Genomic DNA, 22,898 nt, shown 5'->3' with positions numbered 1-22,898 from the left:
GGGATAAAAAAACAACAACAACTACACAGTTTCTGATCAGTGTTGGATAAACACTGTTTCCACGTTCATGCAATATAACCCCACACAAAAGCAAAGAGATGGGTGTTCATGCTAGTCCATATAGCCATTTTAGAAGGAAATGCAAGATTTCTATCTCTTAGAGATTCAAAAAATTGCTCATAGAGTCCCAGCACAATTTGCACTGATCTCTAGGATCAAAGGATCCTAGACTGGAAACCACTGATTAACTCTGATTTTATCTAGAAGCTAGTTGACCCCCTATTAAACCTGTAGAGTGGTTCCTTCCAATCCCCTATTTCTATAGCTTTTTTTCTTCCTGTCATGTCCCCTCCACCCCTTATTTAGATGTCTAATATCTCCTCCCCTATCATTACTTTGCTCAGTTTATTCTTTTCCCTTTTTAATCACATCATTACATAAGTCAGATAATACTTTAATTCTTAAAACTTCAATATAATTGTTTTCTATATCATATTATTTTTATCAGTTGTAGTAATTATAAACCGTGCTTCAGTCTTCAGATGCAAGGAATGTCACATTTGCTTTTCCCTCAAGATTGCTCCAAGTCCAATAATACCTTCTAGGAACTCCCCTTCTCCCTTGAGTGGTTCAAGGCCACCAAGAACTGACACAGGGGAAGGGTCTAGTCAAGGAACATGTATAAATGACTCATGGACATGGACAACGGGAAGGAATATGATTGTGGGAGAAGGGATGGGCTGGGTGGGGGAAGCAATGGGGGGGGGGGGAATGGGACAACTGTAATTGAAAAACCAAAAAATAAAAGAAAAAAAAAAGAATAATATAGGAAAGGGTGAAACTGAAGAACTTATATGCATGACCCATGTGTTACAGAAACAGGGGAGTCCAAAAGCAAACCCCAGAGTTTGCGGCAGGGAGATAGGGAGCAGGAAGCAGCTTTCAGGATGCCCTTGCATGCCTGGAGCTAGTGGCTGGATACATTGTTGCAAATATCCGCTTTACTTCCAAGGCTCAGGAAGATGGGAGAGATCTTGGACTGTGGGCTGGTAGGGAAGAAGCAGACAGAGCCTACGTAGGGTTCTGTGAATGGTCAGAACTGTTTGCAACACCCACTGCGTGAGAGGACGCAGGGGGAGAGAGGAGGCAGGGAGGAAAAGCAGCAGCTGCGGACATTTTGGGCTGGCTCTGGTTCTAGGAGGCTCTCTCTCTCTCAGGCTCTCTCTCTCTGGCCCTCACGCCCTCACTCTCTGGCTCTTGTGGGCTCCCTCCATCTGGCTTGGAGAAGGGATCTCCAGGCTGCTTTAAGAAGAGGCTCTTGCCAGACTGCTTTGAGAAGGAGAGGAGATCCATGCAGTTTGCAGGAAGAAGGCAGTTTGCAAGGAGGCTGAGAATCCAGGCGGCCTTGCATTGAGAGCTGACAGGCACCACAGCACAGAAAGGACCTCCCCAATCAGAACTGAGTGATTGGCAGCTACTGGTAAAGCTGAACTGTGCCTAGGAAATAGGGAAACGGTGTTTCTGACTTTCCTAAGACTGGCCAGGTCTGGAAGGGGGAGGCAGGACTTTGTGTAAATAAACAATTCTTTTTCTTTTCACCAAACTCTGGTATTCAGAGTTATGATTCTGGCGGCGGGCAATCGGGCCCCTAACTAAACAGCCCGTGGGTTCTGTTTCAATCGAAGCAGCCCAAGGGTTCTGTTACACATGGACATGAACTAAGGGGGGTGGGATTGTTGGAGGGAAGGGGGTACTAGGCGGAGGGGAGCAAAGGGGAAAAAATTGAAACTACTGTAAAAACATAATCAATAAAATATACTTAAAAAAAAAAAAAAAAAAGAAAAGAACTGACATAGTCCATAAAGAAAAGCCCTTGACTTCCTTCCTGAGAAGGATGGATCCTAATGTCTGTTTCAACTGCCTTCCCTGCCCTTGCTTTTCTCAGCTTCATAGTCACTGCTGGTCTACATAGCTTTGCTTAAACAAATCCCAATGCCACTCCCTCCGTGATAAGTAATCTGGGCTCTAAACACCACCACAATTAGTTACCAACCAGTTCAGAGCCCCAGGAGGTCACTCTCTGATTTCCTGCTGCCTTAGATGCAACATGCCAGCGTGAGCCCAGGCACACACTCACCCATCCATCCTATGGAACTTGCAACTGCTCCTCCTCTCCCAGGTGCCTTTTTGCCCCCTGAAACCAGTGTCCTGCCATTACCTTAAGGAGATAGTAGATACACAGAGGCCTGTTTACTCCTGTGAGGGTCAAGGGATGGAGAGAGGAAGAGGAGGTTGATGAGCAAGGGGGAAATTCCTTCCACCTCTTCCTAATGAGGTACCTGAAATAGAACTTCATTTGGCATTTAAACCCTGGCCTGAATTGATATGTGGCTATTTATGGTCTCTATTTATCCTACTTACTATAAATATTCATATATTGCTATAGAAATACTGATATATTTGATTATTATGTGTGTCCCAGACTGTCCGAGAGGTGTTCCATGGTATATATGTTACATTTTCAAAATTCAAAGAATTCTGAAACCTATCTGTTCCAAGTGTTGGGAAAAGGGATTGTAAACCTATATATTCCAGTCTTTGGGGAACAACATTTGCCAGAGAAATCAGGGCTAAGAACACTCGTTTCTTCAAGATCTTAACCAGGATATTTTGTTTTAATATTGGGTCATTTCACAAGGCCTAAAATGCAAGCTTTGTGCACTATAGACATTCTTGTCTCTAAACTCCTTATCTCTGGGGAGTCTTGGGGATGGAGTGAGATTCAGGGGTGGAGAATGATGAGGGCTGGAAAGTCAGAGATGGAGTGAGAGTTAAAGGCATCACTTGATTTTTTTTAAGTTCAATAGCTCTTTTTTTATGGCCATAAAATAGATATGAATATCATTATAGCAACCAGATGGCTATATCAAAATGTCATGAACCCCATGAGAGAAAGAACGAAATCTTTATAGCTACTAAAGGAGAAAGTGTAGCTGCTCCCAGGAGGTCTAAGACCCCTGAGAGATAAATGGCACCCAGAAGTCTGGCCAATGAAACACCATTAAGTCCACAGGTCAGAAAAGGGAAGCCACAGGCCTGCTTTTTTTAGATGGCACAGCACTGATCCACACAGGCTTTACTTTGTTGTTGTTTTTTATAACGTGAATAGCTTACCACCATTAAAACTGGGAAGTTTTACATAAATATCTTGGTATCTGTTTTCTCAAAAAATCAAAAGACCTAGCAACTTTGGACTCTCATTTGTGCACAGCAACAATCATCTGGAGCTGAGGATGAGATGTGGCACCCTTTGAGACAGACTTGACCTCTCCACTTGACCACAGGTCCCACGTTCTCCCAGGAGCTCTACATGGCCCTGCCAGCATTCAGGAGTGAGACACATGGTTTGGCCACCCCAGGACCCTTGGAACATGCCATGGATCCTGAAATGGACCAGTGGCACATGGCGACTGCACATGACTGTGGACAAGGTGGGAAAGGATCTTTCTGCGCAGGGGGGACCACCAGCCTTGCTCCAATGCACACATTTGAGCAGTCATGACTAGTAAAATGGTCTAGGGAAGGCACAAAGGAAAACACTAAGAACTGAGAAGTCAGTGAAGATTTTTGATAAAGTAAAACAAGACTGGGGAGCAGTAGATGCAGGTACCCTTAGCTGAAAAAGAACCATAGGAAATAACTAATATAATTATTTTCACTAATGAACAATTTTTTGCTTTTCTCCCAGCCAGACACAAACATCCCTAATATTTCTGGTATACCCACTAAGAACAGGTGTTTTACATATGTTGCCTCATTTACTCTGTACAACATCCCTGGGAAGCAAGTATTATTATGTCAAAGTTAGAAATAAAGAGACTGAGCCCTAGAGATTCTAAGTTACTTACCCAAGGACATTAGCTTATAATTGTTGTAACCAAGACTCAAACTTAGGTTTTTATAACCTCAAATTATTTCATTTTTCATTATACCACTAGCCAAAAGTAAATGTTTATCTTTGTTCACCAAGAAAGTAATTACTCAAATAATCAAAGTATCCTATTTCCTCTCTCCTCTTAATAAAAATTACTCTCAGTATATGACATAAGCCAGTTATACCTTAGTGTGAATTTAAGTCATTTTGGAGTTTTAATGAACACCTGAAAGATTTTTTTACCCAAGTGAAAAGAAATAAATACTCTAGGGAAGAAGGGCACTTTCGGGTGTTGCTGAAGTCACAATATTGGTTTATTGAAACCAAACTAAAGTGCTGGAGGAGGTCAGAAGAGGACATGACCGCTGATTGACCCACCAGTTGCACCCTGGTAATCGGGGGTTTTCACTCCCTCCCCTGTCCTTGGAATGCACATTCTGCCCACCGTGCCCACAGTGGGAGATGTTTTCAGAGATGCAGCCTTGAGAGCAATGTCTTGTTGAGACCATCTGGACAGTACATGGGCCTGAGCCCAGTTAAGGCCTCTACATAAACTCTTGAGATTCTGTCAGGTGGGTGCAGATCTACCCATCTCTCGGCCATCCGAAAGAAGCTTTGCATGTAATTTACTTGCTGATTAAAACTGCCGACTACCTATCTGGAATTATCTGCCTCTTTCTTTGGTCTCTCCCTGCCCTTCATGTACTGGGGAAAATTTCCAAACCAATACTAAAGTCCTCACCAAACTTGGAAATACGATCCAGGACACATGCTCAAGGACCACGTGTTTAAGTTTCCTCTGATAAACCCTGACCAGTCCAGTCACAACCTCCCAGCAAGCAGACAGTTGGAGAACAATAAAGTATTGATTTTTCAGGCAATGCAAAAATCTCTGGTATCCAAGTACCTACCACATGATCTCAGAAAACTCAATTATTAATATGAATATATGAACATCATTTTGTTGTGATTAGATTTCACTTTAATTTAAATTTTGTTAAAGCCACAAGGGAGCAAAGAAGCAGACTCATGAAATAAATGAGTCAGTCTCAGTTTTATTTTTCATGTTTGCAAGCCAAGATTATCAGCAAATCTTATCAGTCAGGCGGCAAATTACCAAGAACTCCATTAAAAATGTGTATAGTCATTTTCATTTTTGAAAGATTCAAGACTATAAATAATTAAACGCATTAGACATCTGTTATTTATGAGCTGAAATGACAGTTTTAATTTAGTTCTTCATTTAGCTGAGCCTGACGTACTGTGACTCTAAAGGAAAACACAGGAAATATCTAAAAATGACATCTTTTGGAGCCTGCAGTGACCATAGTTGCAAATCAAAATCTGGTTATTTTCACTTCCCTTCAAGGCCTGTCAAGACACAATCTTCATTCATGACCTGTGTTATCTGTCCTCAGAAATTCTGACTGGCTGACAGACCGGCCCGGATCTGCTAATTTCACAGTGCAAATAAGGCAGCTTAGTATGAGCTGTGGGCGAGCTCCCAATTAATTATACATGCGAAACTAAGTCACTAGGTCAGATCTACAGACCACTTCGGGGAAATGCCAAAGAATTCAAACCGCCTGCCCTTGCCTTTTCCCATATCAGAGAAGTGTTGTTACTTGAGTTTCCTAGAGATGTATAAAACTTCATGGATTATAGAAAGAAAGAGGCAAAACACAGATGCAGGAGTCATGATTTGGAAGCCAAGGGATAATATGTTATTAATTAAGATGCATTACAATCACTAACTGAAGTCAGAAAATGAGGGATCATTTTTGGAAATGTAGGCTCCCTCATCATTCAGTCCCACAAACCCACACACATCAGCCATGTGCCCTGTGTGACAAGATTCCTGGCTCAGAAGAAATGCAATTATCTGCTGCTTGGAGCATTCCAGAACTGCAATGAATCCTGAAGTAACCCGAGCCTCAAGTGATGAGTAATCACAACACCTAGGCCTCTGTAAGAGCTGCGGGAAGTGTGACAGGTCACATTACCTGTGTCCAGCCAGCTGAGAGGTGTGCCATCCAATTGAGCACACCCAGCTTTGGATACAGGCTACAGTTTGGAAATTACTGTAAGATTCAATGTTTGGTAACTGATTCCAATCCATAGATTGAGTGACTGATTGATTGATCGATTTGCAGTTTGTCAATTTTAAACAATTTGCTTCGTGAATCTTTGTCTGTGTGTTTGTATTTCATGTATACAAGGCTTAAAGCACTAGGACCCTTGAGGAAAAAGGATCAGACCAAAATTAGATGAAATTTGAGCCCTGAGAATGCATTAATAGTCTAACACGGCTGTGCGTTTCAGAATTATTTGCAACCATATTTTATTTGGGGGAGGAACCAATTTTTTTTTCCAACATACAAAATAGAAATCAAGAAACAAACCAATGCAGAAATGGTGCACATAAGGTCACAATTCCCCTGGCTCCCCACTCCTGCATCTTTCCAAACCCCCAGCTGGGACCACTCTGCTCTTTCTTAGCACTGGGGCTAGTTCCGTGTTCAGAGAAAGACAAGAATCATTTAACCTCTGGACTCACTTGTTGAGCCTGAGGATGCTCCTGCCCAGACCTTGGATCCCAGATCCAGTGCGGGGAGTCCTTCTTGCCTTGCTTCAACAAACACCTGCTCTTTCTACCAGTGCCCACATTGTCCTCAGAGATCCTGAACACTTGCCTTCATCTCCTCTAGTTCCTCTAGGAGATGGAACCAGCCTTGCTTGACCTTCTATGCTTGTTCCCCAGAAAGAAGTGTCCTATGCTTTAAACCTACTGCCAATAATGAGCTTGGACTCTGTCATTTGGCCAGCCTGGATGCCTGCCATCACCTTGCTGTGGCTACCCAGTCAGAACAGCCACAAGTTGTCCCTGCTGAAAATCCCCAGAGTCTGTTTTGTCCCCTTTCCTTCTCACCTGCCCCACGCTGCTGGTCTCCCAGCCTCCAGGATGACCCAGTCTCACAAAGGCATCCCAGATCTGGTAAGGAGGCAGTTAGCTTTTGCCACTGTTCCAACAAGCCTGATTGACAGCTTTTCAGGGATTTCTGACTTCCCCAGCTGCTAATCCTTCTCCTCACCCAGCTCTGTATTCCCCTGCTCAAATTAATCTAGGCAGGAGATGATTTAGCTTGTAATGTGAGGTTAATTACAGATGTGATAATATTTCTAAATAAAAATGAGCTCCTCAATTTAAAAAATCTAAATTAAAATAAAACCAGAAAGAAATCATTCTTGGTTACAAACCACAACCCCAATTCCTGACTCTGGTGAATGCTTCTGCCAGCAGAATTTGTGCTTTTAAGCTTCGGGCCAGCTTCATGGAAGCACAATCTGAGCAGTCCCAGAGAGCCCTGACGGCCCTCAGAAGAACCGTGCATTTGGCGTAACATTCTACTGTTCCTGCCTAGAAATTCCTAATGTGATCTTTGAAATTGTGTTTTGTAAGTGAAGCCCAGTGGTACGATGGGGCACGCTAGTAAGCAGAGGCCGTATGCTTGAAATGCAAATTCCCAGTAGTCGCTTGTTGCCCCTTTAGCATAGAGGAGTTTCATTGCCCCATGAGCCTAGAATTCCAGTGGACCCACGATGCATCTGCAAGACTCAGACTAACAACAAGGTACATGTTACGTCTACAACTGAGTATGCAGGGGCTCTGATAGCCCCAAAAGTCCACACTTTCTGTTCAAACCAGAACATGCTTCAAACATAGAAGGAAAGCAATGGTTTTCAAAGAATGCTGGAGGAACCCTATCTCATCTTTTCTTACTTGTTACTGGAGTTCCTGCCAGTTACTCCCAACCAATTCTATAGAAAATGATGACAGAAAAGAAAAGGAAAGGCTACAGTAACCCGTGGTTCCCTTCCTGACTCCTCAGTAAGGCAAAGGGGGAGCGTTTTGGTAGACCACACACATATCAAGAAGTGAAATTAAAACAGTTGATTAGTGTTATGCCATGTTTCCACTGCCCTGGTCAGAACAAAATACATATGCATTTACTTTACATGAAATACGAAGTGTAATTTCAGTGAGTCTATACTCGCATTGAATGGTCTTATACTTGCTTTTTAAAATTGATATGATAAAGTTGAACAGTAAAACTTATGCTAATAATCTAAAATTTCAACTTGTCTTTACTTAGAAAAATATTACATAGCAAATAAAAATCACCATGATAAGTTGTGAGAGAAACCATGAGAGGAAGAAAAAAGCTTTATATTTTAGTATTTTTAGCATCATTTCTTCCTACTTTTTGAACAAGAGGCCCCACATTTTTGTTCTGCATGAGGTCCCACAAACGATATGGCTGGGAGCAGGCTGGCAGGGCGAACAGGGAGGAATCTCCCCATTCAGCCCAGACCGGCAGGAGGGCAGGCTGCTTCTCCAAGCCTGGATGTTTGTCTCTGTTTGCATCTTCCTCCTGGGCCCCCAGTGCTTTGCCCCAGAATTGGGTTCCAACTCTGACCTGATACAACTGATCTTGGATCCTACATGGCTGACTCTGGTGTGGCACAGTTTTGGCCACTGTGCCTTAACCTTCAGGCCAGTCAAACCTGAGGAAGCTCCACATCGCCTCTTCACCTCTACTCACCAGCATATTCCTGCTCATACACTTAACACTGTGTTTCCTTAGCCTCCACCTCCCCCAACAGCCCTTCCTTCTTATCAGAGTCCTCTGTCCAAGCAACAAGGTCAGCTCTTGGTCACATTAAGCCCTGTATTGGTTCAATTTCTCTCTTGGGTTTCCTGTCACAGGAAACTGCTACTTGCTACTAACTGGCTCTCTATTCAACTGCTAATCCCTGCAGATGATGAGCGTGGGGGGACAGGTGTTGCTGGCTGGGGCCAGTAGCCATGGCAGAGGGAGGGGAGCCCTGCCCCATGAAAGCAGCCTCATAGCTCCATCAAACAATATTTGATTGCTTTTGATAGAACCAAAGTCCCACCATTCAAGACCATCTACATCAGAGGTTCTTCACCTCCATCCGTTCATTAGGACCACTTGAGGAGATCTGAATGGGAAGCGATGCTGGGCTCCCATCCCAGAGTTCTGGTTAAATTGGTCTGGGGTCAGGCCCAACTCAGATATTTTTTGTATACCTTCCTCACAGGACAGCGGCGTGCAGCCAATGCTGAGAAGCAGTCATAATATAAAGAGCTGTGCTGGGCCTCAGGAGCAGAGCTAAGAACGGGAGGCAAGGCCAACGGTGGTTACCATGAGATCACCACCAGGCTCCACCTCTCGTGTGGCTCTGGGTGAATCGCTCGTGTCACTGAATGTTGCTTTCTTCCTGTGCAGAACAGAAATAATGGTATCTAATCCTGCCTTAGATGCTATAAAATAAGATTAGAACAGTAATACGTTCCTCATACATGTCTAATAATTCACAATTTTTATCACTCTTTCACAGTTATCAGACCCTAAGATAATCAGGGCACACCTGGGGGACAGTAGATGTTGTTACAAACTGAATGTTTGTGCCCCCCCCCCCAAATTCCGATGTTGAAACCTAATCCCCATTGTGTGAGTAGTTGGAGGTGAGACCTTTGGGGAGTGATTAGGTCATGAAGCCCCCACCCTTGTAAGAGACTCCAGAGAGCTCTCTAGCCTCTAAGCCCCGTGAGTTTATTAGCAAAAAAACCACCAGCTCTGAACCAGGAATCAGGCCTCACCAGACACTAAATCTTCTGGTGCCTTGGTGTTGGACTCCCAGACTCCAGAACTGTGAAAAATAACTTTCTGTTGTTTATAAGCCACCCACTCTAAGGTACTTTGTTACAGGAGCAGGAACAAATTAAGACAGGTGGGGAAGTGGGAAGCGTGTAAGCAAACACAGGTGACTTGGGTAGTGTCATGAAGACACCTGGCTGGCCTAATTTGCCTTCTCTGAAAACTTCTCCAGCCTGACAGACATTTTGAGAAATGAACATTAGTAAGTCACAAACCCAAACTTACCAGCAACATTCTCAATTATTCTTGTTACTTTTTAAAAAAATATATCCACTTATTTATTCATAGAGAGATGTTTACAAAGCATAATGATTCCCTTAAGTGAGTGAGCTGCCCAATCCTGCTCTTTAACTTAAAACAACCTGGTCAAGAAACTTGAGGAGACTGTGAAAGCAGCATGTCCTGTGTCTGGTCAGCAGGCTGCCAGCTGTTCTTTTATTCCTTTTCCTCTTCCTCCCTCCCCTACTGTTCTCTCGCTTCAGCTTTCTTTTGCTCCTCTTTCATCTTCTCTGAGCCATTCGCATTAGGAGGGACTTCCCTAAAGGTATAGTCCAGGTCCTTACCTGATTCCGCTATTAAGTGGCTCTGCTGAAAGTGAGGAGTTGGCCGTCTCCCGAGGCAATCCAATCACTGCCCTGGCCTCACCTGGAGCCTCAGACAAGCCACACAAAAATTCCCCTGCCCCATCTTTTATGTCGGCTTCTCTTTCCTCCCTGGGCATAAATGGTTCCCAGCTCACTTATAACATCCCTTTTGACAATTAGAGACTTACTGCTTCCTTACATCCCTTTCTTCAGAGAAGGAAAACTCTGATTCCAAAAAACCTCCGCTGCCTTGCGGCATACCTCTTCAGGGGAAAGGCTAAGGGAGTAAACCCCGACAGAAAATCCGGAGCCGGAGTCCCTAAGGCGGTTTGACGTTGTAGTCAACACCGGCAACTCCTGCGGCGCACCTGAACCCAAGCTGTATCGACTCCGTCTTTCCCTTGGACCCTTCAGCTGCGAAGAGAGGGGGGGTCTGCTGCATGGGCAACAGCGGACCCTCCATATTACCCTGCCCAGGCTCTGTAGCTTCAGCGTCATCGCAAGATGTCGATTCAACACGGGAGGAGACAGATACCGTGTCACTCCCGAGTCGGACTGCACAGCCATTCTCGGCGGTGCAGATAGACTCTGAAGAAGCTACACCATCGTCTCTCGAGACGGACGGCTGCCGACGACGACGACGGACGGACATCCCTTTCTTACACAAAACCTTGGTTCTTTGAAAGGTAGGCAGTTTTCCTCAACGTCCTCCCTGCCGTTTTCATAGGGTCAGTATGGGGCTGGCTGAGGGCCTTGGCTCTCCCAGCCCTTACCCAGCAGACACCATGTACAGCTGGCCTGATCCCTGGCTACCTTGTCAAGTTGGTTGCAGGTGGAGTCAGGTAGTCAGGCCCAGAAATTGAAAACAATTGCAAGGAGCAGACCCCAAGACTGCGGTGGCCAGGGTAGCCAGTGGAAGAGATCAACAAGAGTCTTGTGCTCCCAGAGGCAGTGCATCCCTAGTCAGCTCACACCACCCTTGGGGAAGAATCAAAAAGTGAGTCATTCCCCTTTAGGCCTGCAGTTGAAAATGCAAAATGTTACCAGGAAAAGTCATAGAAAGGATATTTGTTTCTCTTGTGCCTTTTTCCTAATTCATAAAACACACACACACATTCCAGACCCACACACTCGCTATACAGGGTGGAGCAAAAGTAGGTTTACAGTTGTGAGTACATGAAACAGAGTTTATTCTTCTATTATTTATTAATTACTGTATTATTTTCCATGCAAACAACTGTAAACCTACTTTTGTCCCACCCTGTATTTTTATAATTTCTCTTTCTCAACTTCCTCTATTCTTTTTCCCTCCCATATCTCCCCTTCCTTTAGACTTTAATAAAATTAAAGTATATACACCTTCATTAAGAAATTAATGAGAACAGAAAGGGCCCAGAGGTCTGAGAGGGGGGAAACATAAACTATTTCCCTCAGCCCAAACTAAATAAAATGGGCAAAAGGGTTTTGGACAGGAGAGATGTGCCTAGCACACCTTCCTCCAAAGAAGCCCTTTTTTTTTTTTTTTTTTTTCTCCTAATGTGGAACATTGAAAAATTAATCCCTGCCTTTTGCCACCTAGTAGTTATGGATTGAATGATGCTTTTTAACCCTTTTCGCCAAATCTGTTGCCCCCAGAACACAACAAGGATGCCAGCCTGCTAAACCAAGCACGCCGTTGTCCGGAGACAGCCAACTGACCTGGAGTCTGCACAATCCTTCCCCATGTGGGAAGGCCACCCTCCCCTCCACACCCCCACTGTTATTAGGGATTTCTGGACCCAAGGGTAGGTAGGACGACGACCATGTCCAGCTTGAAGCAGCTAGAGGAGCTTGAGACCTTCGCCCATTGTCCTTTACAAGATTACAAAGGGTCTTAATATCTGAGAGGGAGGGATAGTTATTTTTTACGAACCATGGGTATGGACTTGGGGGGGGATGCTGGGGGAGGGAGATACTGGGTGGAGGGGAGTAAAGGGGAAAAAAAATTGGAACTACTGTAACAACATAATCAATAAAATATACTTAAAAAAAAAAAAAGAAATTAATGAGACACCTCAAGATAATGAGTTGTGGTCACTTAACTTTATCAGAGTTCACTCTTTTTAATAGACTTTATTTTTTAGAGCAGTTTTAGATTCCCAGCAAAATTGAGTGAAAGGTACAGAGTTCCCACGTGCCCCCTACACACCCCCACACATACAGGTTCCCCCACTACAACATACCTCACTGGAGTGGTACGTCTGTACCAAACGATGAACCTACATTGACATATCATTACCACCCAAAGTCCACACTTTACATGAGGATTCACTTTTGGTGTTATACAGTCTAGACGTTTGAAAAAATGAATGGCATGTATCCACTATTACAGTATCATTCAGAGTAGTTTCACGGCCCTAAAAATCCTGTGCCCCACCTATTCATCCCTCCCTCCCCTGAACCCCTGGCAACCATGGATCATTTTACTGTCTCCACAAGTTTTGCCTTTTCCAGATAACATATAATTGGAATCATACAGTATATAGACTTTTTGGAATGTCTTCTTCTTTTAGGAATATGCATTTAAGTTTCCTCCATGGTTTTTCATAGCTTGATAGCTCATCTCTTTTTAGTGCTCAATAGTATTCCATTCTCTGAATGTACCACAGTTTATTTATCCATTCACTTACTGAAGGACATCTTGGTTACTTCCAAGTTTTGCCTGTTATGAGTAAAGCTGCTATAAACATCTGTGTGCAGGATTTTGCATGGACACAAGTTTCAGTGCCTTTGGGTAAATAACATGAAACAGATTGCTACATCATATGGTGGTGAGAGTATGTTTAGTCTTGTAAGAAACTGAGACTTTTCTTCCAAAGCAACTGTACCAATTTGCAATTCTACCAGCAATGAATGAGGGTTCATGTTGCTCCACATCCTCACCAGCATTTGGTGTTGAGAGTGTTCTAGAGTTTAGTCATTCTAATAAGTTTGTAGTGGTATCTCATTATTGGTTTAATTTGCATTTCCCTAATAGCATATTATGTGAAACATCTTTTTATATGCTTATTTGTCATCTGTATATTTTCTTTGGACAGGTATCTGTTCATGTCTTTGGCCCACTTTTCAATTACATTGTTCTTTTTTATTGTTAAGTTTTAAAATTTCTTCTATATTCTGAATAATAGTTCTTTCTCAGGTATGTCTTTTGCAAATATCTTCTACCAGTCTTTGGCTTGCCTTTTCATTCTCTTGACAGCGTCATTCACAGGGCATAAATTTTTAATTTTAATGAAGTCCATTTTGTCAATTATTACTTTAATGAATCATGCCCTTCTTTATCCCTGATAAAGTTCCTTGCTCTAAAGTCTGCCCTGTCATAGATCCACTCTTTAAAAAATAAAAAAGTACCATGGCCTGACAAGCAAGTCCCACCTCAGCATTGCCACTCAAGTAGTGACTTGCTGAGTCCGCTAATCATGGGGAATAACCAGGGCATGTGCACAACCCCTTAGCATAGCACAGAAAGTCAGCTTCAGCTTGTAAACCACAAAGACTTACACCTAATTATACCTGATAAATACTTGTGGATAAATCTGAGTCTGTTCACCAACCCAGTCCATTCTTACCTGGGTAGTAGAGCAAGGGTTTCCTGCTCCTACCACCTTTCCCATCTTCCTTTAAGAACTGTGAAGTCAGTCCCTCACAGCATCATCCTTTGGTTCCTTCCAACTGATGACACAGATTTACCTGGGTGGGCAATGTGCCTTGGCTGAGCACCAAGAGTTCAGGGTGTTGGACTGTTCCTGGAAAACACTGTATGAGTGAACCAGCATGGACTTGGGAATCACAGTCATGTTGTGTGACCTTGGACTGGCCTCAGTCTTCTCAACCATAAGATGAAAAAGGACAGGTAGTGGGGAATACAAAAATAAACTTCTTCATGGTTTGTTACGAAGGTTACATGAGATATAGTATGTAAAGTACCTAATACAGCCTGGTACTTAGTAAATGCTCAGAAAATGGCAGGATATATCTCCCTAAAATTGCTCATTAATTACAAAGGGGAAAAAGAGTAACTTAGTGAAAAAACCTGAGAGATGCCACCTTAACCACGTAATCAACACTAATATCACCAACAATCTGACATCAAGTGCCTCCTGATATGATGGACTTCTATTATATTCCTGCCAAAATGTATAACTAAATCGAATTACAAAGAAACATCAGACAAATCCAAATTGAGGGATGTTCTACAAAATAATTGGCCTGTTACTCTTCAAAAATCTCAATGTCATAAAAGACAAACAAAGGCTAAGAGACTGTCCCAGATTAAAGAGCTAAAAAGACAGGACCACTAAATGCAATGTGCAATCTTGTGTTGAATCCTAGACCAGAGAAAACAATAGCCATAAAAGACATTATTGGAACAATTGCTGAAATTTGAGTATGAAATGTATATTAGATTATAATATTATTGCAATGTTAAATCTTATGAATTTGATTATTGTGCTGCAATTATATGAAAGAATATCCTTGTTCTTAGGAAATCCACATTGAAATATTCAGAGATAAAAGGGGCATCATGTCTGCAGATTACTGGCAAATGATTCAGAAAAAACTAATCATTTTTATACCAGGCAGATTAAGAAATAGAACACTTCTGTGGCAAAATACTAATAACTGGGTGAAGTAAATACAGTTCTTTGTGCACCTTTCTGTTCTTGTGTGTTGCAATTCTCCTCTAGGTTTTAAATTATTTCAAAATAAAAAAGTTTTCAATGGCATCGCAGATTACCTTTCAGTGCTAATTGGAAAAAGAAATCAGGAACACTGCCATATTCTCAAAAAGGAGGAGGGTCCTTTGGGGAAGCACCGTCTCCCCTGCGTGTAACCCTATTCACAGGCACGCAGTATCAGGGCAGTCCCACCCAAAGCATCACTCCGGGGTTTGTGCTGGCGAGGTGCCTCCCTGAGAAGCAGTGGCCCTCCAGGTACACAAACACACACACATGAATATACTGTGCACACACATACATAGATATGCACAAACACACACATACAGAAACCCAGACGTACACTACGATACAGACTCACACACACATAAACACAAATACACAGAGACAAACTGAATATGTTTGGCAATTTAACCTTAAGATCTGTCTTCCCCTTAAATTTCAATTTGTCTGTTGTTCTACAACCTGGAGCCTTATAATAGCACCCTAACTCCTAACTGGTCCCCTATTTTCAGTCTTTATCTCCAATTTGTCCTTTATACTATCTCGAGTATTATTAAAATATAAATGTGATTACATCATTCATTTGCCTAAAAACCTTTAATGCTCCCTGAATGCTGAACAAATCCCTTCTTACTTTCCTCACACCATCTCCAGCAAGAGCCAGCCGAGTATAGGATTTCTCCTGAGTGATTATAGGTAATTGGAGGGGCATTACATTGCATCACAGAAAACCACTGTAACTTGAAAACAATTACCATGTACATATTCTTCTTGAAGCAAAATAATTCAACTCTTTCATCCTTAACCAGAACTACCTTGGAACACTCAAAGGGTAATTGATTCAGTTTCTGTCCTTTATTCAGTTATTGTCACCCTAGCTGTGCATTTGAATGACCTGAGGAGCTGGAACCACACCCCATACCAGATCTGGAATCAGAATGTCCAGGGGTGGGGCCCCTCTCACATCCACACACCCAACTAGTTCCTATAAATGCAAGGAAAACAACCTAATCCGTCCTTCTCCAGAGAAGGCACTCACGAGTCCTGGTGCTTATATTTATGCCCATTTTGGCCTAGGAGACTAATAGCAGGACCACAATAAGTAACATTAAGAGTTATTCTTTTTTGAGTAGTATATATTGATCAGGCATTTTATATGTTTTACCTTATTAAACAAATTGTAACAATCCTTCAAGTTAGGTATTATCATCCCCATTTTACAGATGGTGAAACTGAGGCCCAGGAGAATAAGTGATATGCCCCAGGTCACATGATAGTAAAAGATAATGCCTAAATTTGAACTCTCAATACATCTAACTCCGAAGTCTATTATTTCTACTATCACTTCCCATTATGTCTCGTGTTTGTTTAGCAGATAGACTCAAAGAAGTAAAACTCTTTGACATCTCTTTTCTTACATAATTCCTAACTCTTTTGAGCATTTAAGTTCTGGCTGCAGCTTTTACATCACCTTAGAACTAACAGCAGAAACAATCCTTGGATGTGGACGCTGCTTTGGGTAACCCTGGCCACCAAGGCTGAGTGTCCCAGTGCACCGTCCCTGTCTGAACCTGCATGTCACGTAAGTGAATGCAGGAAAGAGTCTGGGGTAAATTGCTTCCAAATGTCTAAGTGAATAGATCTCAAATAGCAGGGTATGGTGAGTGCCCTGAAAAGCCCAGAACCACATGGACATTCATGAGATCTCACACAGAACTTACATGTGCCCCAACCCTTAACTGTGAGTTGAAAAATAAGTAGGCCAGGATTGATGGTGCAGGTAACCTATTCATGTTGAAAGCATTGCATAAAAATCCTTATTCTTAGTGTGCTTCAGATGCTTGTCTGTAAACATTTTATCACCTCAGAACTCAAACGACACAAGGCCATGGCAATGCTGTGAAGGTTGTTGACTATCAGAATCTCATGAGTGCTAAATGTCAAACAGTAAACCCGTTCAAAGATTAATTTGCACCTGTGGCAAAGCATATCCTTGTTCTAGGCAGGAGCTTATCATTCTAAAAACACTAACATGGCTGGCTGGTGTGACTCAGTGGATTGAGTGCTGGCCTGTGAATCAAAAGATCACTGGTTCAATTCCCAGTCATGGCACATGACCAGCTTGTGGGCCAGGTCCCCAGCTGGGGGCATGTGAGAGGCAAGCGATCGATGTATCTCTCACAAATCAATGTTTCTTTACCTCTGTTTCTCCCTCCCTTCCTCTCTCTCTAAAAATAAATAAATGAAAACACTAATGTAGGGAGGCAAAATGTAACACTCTACTGTAGCCTTCCATCAACCACTCTTCAATGAAGGGAAATGCGTCTGCATTAGTTATCTATTCCTGCATTAAAAAAATTAACCTCATATTTAGCAGTTTAAAAAACATGTTTATTATCTCACAGTTCCTGTAGGTCAGGAACTCTGGAAGGCTTTGCTGTGTCTCCTGGCTCCGGGTCTCTCACAGGCTGCGGACATCTGGAGGCTCAGCTGGAGGACCACTTCCAGGAGCAGAGGCATGGGCGGTGGCAGCATTCAATTCCCTGAGGGTTGTTGGACTGAGGGCCTGAGTTCCTCACTGACTATTGCTTGGAGGCCTCCCTCAGTTATTTACTACATGGGCCTCTCCACCAGGCAGCTCACAGCATGGCGGCTTATTTCTCTTAGAGTGAGCAAGCAAGAGAGCAAGACCATGGGTGTAGGAGGAAGCCAGCCTTCTTGAAACCTGATCACAGAAATGACAGCCATCACACTTGCTGTGTTCTGTTGGTTAGAAGCAAGTCACTAGGTCACACTCAAAGGGAAGGGATTGCCTAAGGGCCTGAATACCAGGACTTGGTGCTCCCTGGGAGCCAGCTTAGAGGTTGTCTACTCTGGTGTCCTTGGACTTGGTACAACAGAAGCATTCAGGCCAGGCCTTAGGATGAGCCCTTCCCACTCTCACTCCATAAACACAAGCTCCTACTCAGGTGCACCTGTCCTACAGGAGGTGGGCTTTTGTTTCCGTGGGGTTGATTCCACTTTGTAATAGCCCCTGATAATCTCTGCTTCATTCTATTAGAGTGATACTACAGAAACGCACACACACAAATGACAACTTTTCTCATTATTTTGAAAGCAGAGTAACACCCCAAATGAATGAACCTCACAAAAGGGGTAAAAAAAAGGCCCTTTAAATATCAGACAAGAGATTGAGTTCAAGTGTTGCCTTCAACAGAAAATAATTGTATGATCTTAGGCACATTACCTAACTGTTCTTCACATACTAAAATAGGAGGAAGAAGAAGAAGAAGAAGAAGAAGAAGAAGAAGAAGAAGAAGAAGAAGGAGGAGGAGGAGGAGGAGGAGGAGGAGGAGGAGGAGGAGGGGGAGGAGGAGGGGGAGGAGGAGGGGGAGGAGGAGGGGGAGGAGGAGGGGGAGGAGGAGGGGGAGGAGGAGGGGGAGGAGGAGGAGGAGGAGGAGGAGGAGGAGAAGGAGAAGGAGAAGAAGAAGAAGAAGAAGAAGAAGAAGAAGAAGGGGGAGGGGAGGGGGAGGGGAGGAGGGGGAGGGGAGGGGGAGGAGAAGGAGAAGGAGGAAGGAGGAAGAAGGAAGAAGATGACTCTAATACAACTTTTTCAAAGGCCCCCATCCAGCTTTTCTCCATAGAGAATTCTCACAATCCCTCCCTTAGGTGTCCAAGGTCAAAAGAGGACATTTGCCCTATTTTCACATATCCCCAAGGGACCCTGGGTCAGTCACCTCTGTCAATGAATTTAAGTTCCCACAGTAGCCAAAGTCTTTGTGGGGTGGAGGGATCCAATAGATATAATTTTAATTTTATTAATAATGAAAAGAGCACTGATTCAATGCTTTGTAGGGCCACATAGTTGTGTGAAGTGTCAGACTTCTTATACAATGACAATTAGGGACAACAGAATTCCAAATGTAGATATAGAGCAATCTCATTATTACTGAATATTTTGAAATAAAAACTACTTTCTAAAGAAGCTGTTTGTTTTTTTTTTTTTCAGTAATATATCATATACAATCAGCACCATACCGTTTAACTTATGTGTGACCTTGGACAAGTTACTTATTTTTCTGAGCCTCAGTTTCCTCAGGGTAAAATGTGGGAAAAAAAGAACTCTCTCAGCAATTTGTTGTATTGAATTATATATACTATCTAAGGTATCTACCATAACACTTGGTTAAAACACTGGAGTTCTAATTGTATTTTATAATTATGTTTTTATTATAATTACTCATCCTCTTGACTGGCTCAGAAAGAAAAATTCATGTGCTGTGTTTAAGGTAATGGTACTAAAGTTTGGGGTTATAATGAACAGACTTTAAATAATTTCTCTTCTCAGATGATCACCTACCTGTTCCTCTTTCAAGGACCAAAATGTTAATCAGGAAACTTTGAGATTGGTCCCCAGGAACTTCCAGGGCCTAAGGAGCCTGGAACCCCACTAAGTACAGGGTTTTCTTAGAACCTGGAATTTCCCTCCCTTCATATATGTCACCTTCATAACCTTCATATTCCTCTAAATTCTCTAAGTCTTTTTTTTCTTGTTACCAAACTCCTAGAGGCATATGTTTTCTTAGGCAAGTTATTATCATTTCTCTCAGCACTTAATTAATTTTTTCTCTTAATGTTTATAAGTAATACTTTGAAATGAATTTCCAGGTTTTCCATATTATTTTTATTGTATGGCAAATATCCTTCTGATACTGAGTATATGAAATGTGCTCATAACAGTGCCTGACACAGTGTTTTCAATCAGTGTTGGTATTAGTGTGGCTGGACCAATATTAGCCAGCTAAGAGTTATGGAAACTAACTCTGTGCCAGGCACTGCCACCCAATGCCTTTTTCGTTAGGGCCAGATTATCCAGGATCAATGCATTTGCCAGGACATTTTTAAGCCATTTAATTGGTATTTAAATTGATGGTCCAGAGTCTTTCTCCTTCACAAAAGCAGATGCTGGATGAGGCACAGGACGCTGCCATGCTCCTGCAGAGGGTGTGCTTTGAAACAGCTCTTGCAATCTCATCATTCCCAGCAGTCTCACACATAAAATGTTTGATAGCTGACAATTTAACACATCCAACCAGAAACAAATCATCATCGTTAAGCATCACTGATAGGCCATCCACTAAGCAGATGTGTGAGAATTTGTGTTGTAATTACCTACAGAAGAGTTGCCAGCAGCTATTGCCCCAGAAAATTTTTTCAAGCACACAGGAATATTTTATATCTATTGTCTAACATGCCAGGAATCAAAGGTAATTTCACAGCAGTATTAACTATCCAACTATCTGTAATAACCCCTTTGGTACCATGAGTCTCAAACCAATATTCTTCCCAATTACTCTGAATTCCTAAAATTTCTCCATTCATCTTTGTAACTATATTTCTGATGATTTAAAACTTGGGAGTGAATATCAAATGGTTTGCCTCTCCTCCTCTAATGGTTGAACTCCTCCCCACCCCACCCCCCAAAATATCCTTATTACAAGAAAAAATTGTAAACTATGTAAGGTAATGGGTGTCAACTAAACTTATTGTGGTAATCATTTGTAATATATACAGTTATCAAATCATTATGTTGTACACAAAAATAAATATAATGTCAATTACATCTTTCATATCCACATCAAAACCCTGGTGTGGGAGCAACTACATTAATTCTTCCAAGGGCATATGAACAAATCCCTTTCAACACTCCTCACATTTCTCACCTTCCCACAACACTATCAAGGGTCTGCCAATATCTCCTTTCATCATCCTCAGACACGTGAACATCATCCATGGTCCTTAAACACCCAGTGGCCTTACCCCTCCCCTTCAAACACCCTCGTGAGCTTTGTGTGAGCATGGACCAACATCAAAGTAAGTGCTATTGTTCTGAAAGCCCCATCTGACTGATGCCTCTCTCCCAGGGCCCCAGATTTCTCTCTCACTGAGCCTGCTCTTTGCCCTAATGCAAACATTTAGTCCCATTCTCTATTCAACTAGTCCCCTCTGGCCTGGCTAGTCTCCAAGTTCATCCACTTAACTCTGTTTCTACCAATACCCCAGGATTTGGCTGCTCTTGACCTTCCATCCACCTGCCTACATCATAAGAGAATCAGCATGGAAATGTGATGGGACCAGGAGACATTAGAAAAGTCAGGCTGTTCAACCATAGCTGTGCCCAAGATGGGGTGAAATATTGAGCTGCAGGCCTCTTCCCCATCCCTCAGATCTACCCAATCATTTTCACTCCCAATCAGTCTTGGCCCTACCACCTCACTCTCAGAAGACAGCCTCTCTTCCTATTTCACTGAGTAGGGCTACTATTTAAATTTTTTTCTTTTTATTGAGATATAATAGACATTGTATTTATTTTTGTGTACAACATAATGATTTGATAACTGTATATATTACAAATGGTTACCACAATAAGTTTAGTTGACATCCATCATCTTACATAGTTTTAAATTTTTTCTTGTAATAAGAACTTTTTTCAAGTTTTTTTTTACTGAATTTAGTGGGGTGACATTGGTTAATAAAATTATATAGGGTCAGGTATATGATTCTATAATATGTCATATGTATATTGTATTGTGTGTTCATCACCCAAAGTCAATCTTCTTCCATCATCATATATCCCACCTTTACCCTCTCCTACCTCCCCATACTCCCATTTCCCTCTTGTAACACTATACTCTTCTCTGTGTCTATGAATTTTGGGATGGTTTTTTTGGGGGGTGGTTGATTTTTGGTTTTTTGCTTCATTTCTTCTCCTTTTTTACCCAGCTCTCCTATCCCCTCTCCTCTCTGACAGCTGTCAATCTGTTTGTCTATGAGTCTGTTTCTATTTTGTTAGTTTATTTTGTTCATTAGATTCCACGTATAAGTAAAACCATATGGTACCTGTCTTTCTCTGACTGGCTTATTTCACTTAGCAGAATGCTCTCCAGGTCTATCCATGCTGTCACAAAAGGTAAGATTTCCTCTTTTTTATGGCCAAGTAGTACTCCATTGTGTAAATGTATCACAACTTTCTGATCCACTCATCTACTGATAGACACTTGGGCTACTTCCAAATCGTTGCTATTGTAAATAACACTACAATAAACATAGCAGTGCATATAATCTTTCAGATTACTGTTCTGGGTTTCTTCAGGCATATGAGTATTCCCAGAAGTAGCATCACTGAGTTGTAAGGCATTTCCATTTTTAATTTTTTGAGAAAACCCCATACTATTTTCCACAGTGACTGCACGAGTCTGCATTCCCACCAACTGTGCACTAAGGTTCCCTTTTCTCCACATCCTCGCCACCACTTGTTGTTTGTTGATTTATTGATGATGGCCATTCTGACAGGTGTGAAATGATATTTCATTGTGGTTTTAATTTACATTTCTCTAATGATTAGTAACATTGAGAATCTTTGGAACTTTTCAGATCTACTCTCTTAGTAGCATTCTAATATACACTATACTGTTGTTAACTTTAATCACATACTTTACATTATATCTCCAGAACTTATTTTTTGAATAGCTTATAACTAAAAGTTTGCACCTTTTGACCACCTTCACCCATTTCTCCCCTCTTCCAACTCCCACTTCTGGCAACCACCAACCTATTCTCTGTAACTACAAGTTTGGTTTTTCTAGGCTCCATATATAAGTGAGATCATACAGTATTTGTCTTGTCTGACTTATTTCACTTAGCATAATACCCTAAAGATCTATCCATGTCATCACAAATGGCAGGATTTTCTTCTTTTTATGGCTGAATAATGTGTCTATGTATATAAGTATTTATTTTCAATGTAGATATACATACATATATCTCGCATTTTCTTTATACACTCATCCATCACTGGACATTTAGGTTGTTTCCATGTCTTGGCCTTTGTAAATAATGCTGCACTGAACAAGGGGGT

At 42.1% G+C, this 22,898-nt stretch overlaps 1 pseudogene; it reads right to left on the bottom strand.

Annotated features, from left to right (window-relative positions):
- LOC150016429 (golgin subfamily A member 7-like) overlaps positions 1 to 20,774 on the bottom strand; it is a 101,202-nt pseudogene extending 80,428 nt beyond the window's left edge.
- Positions 20,775 to 22,898: the final 2,124 nt, after the last annotated feature.

Source organism: Furipterus horrens, unplaced genomic scaffold (assembly GCF_987537825.1).
Source record: "Furipterus horrens unplaced genomic scaffold, mFurHor1.1.pri manual_scaffold_3, whole genome shotgun sequence".
NCBI classification, from domain to species: Eukaryota; Metazoa; Chordata; class Mammalia; order Chiroptera; family Furipteridae; genus Furipterus; species Furipterus horrens.
The sequence above is the reverse complement of the archived record's forward strand: the minus strand, read 5'-3'. Positions and strand labels throughout refer to the sequence as shown.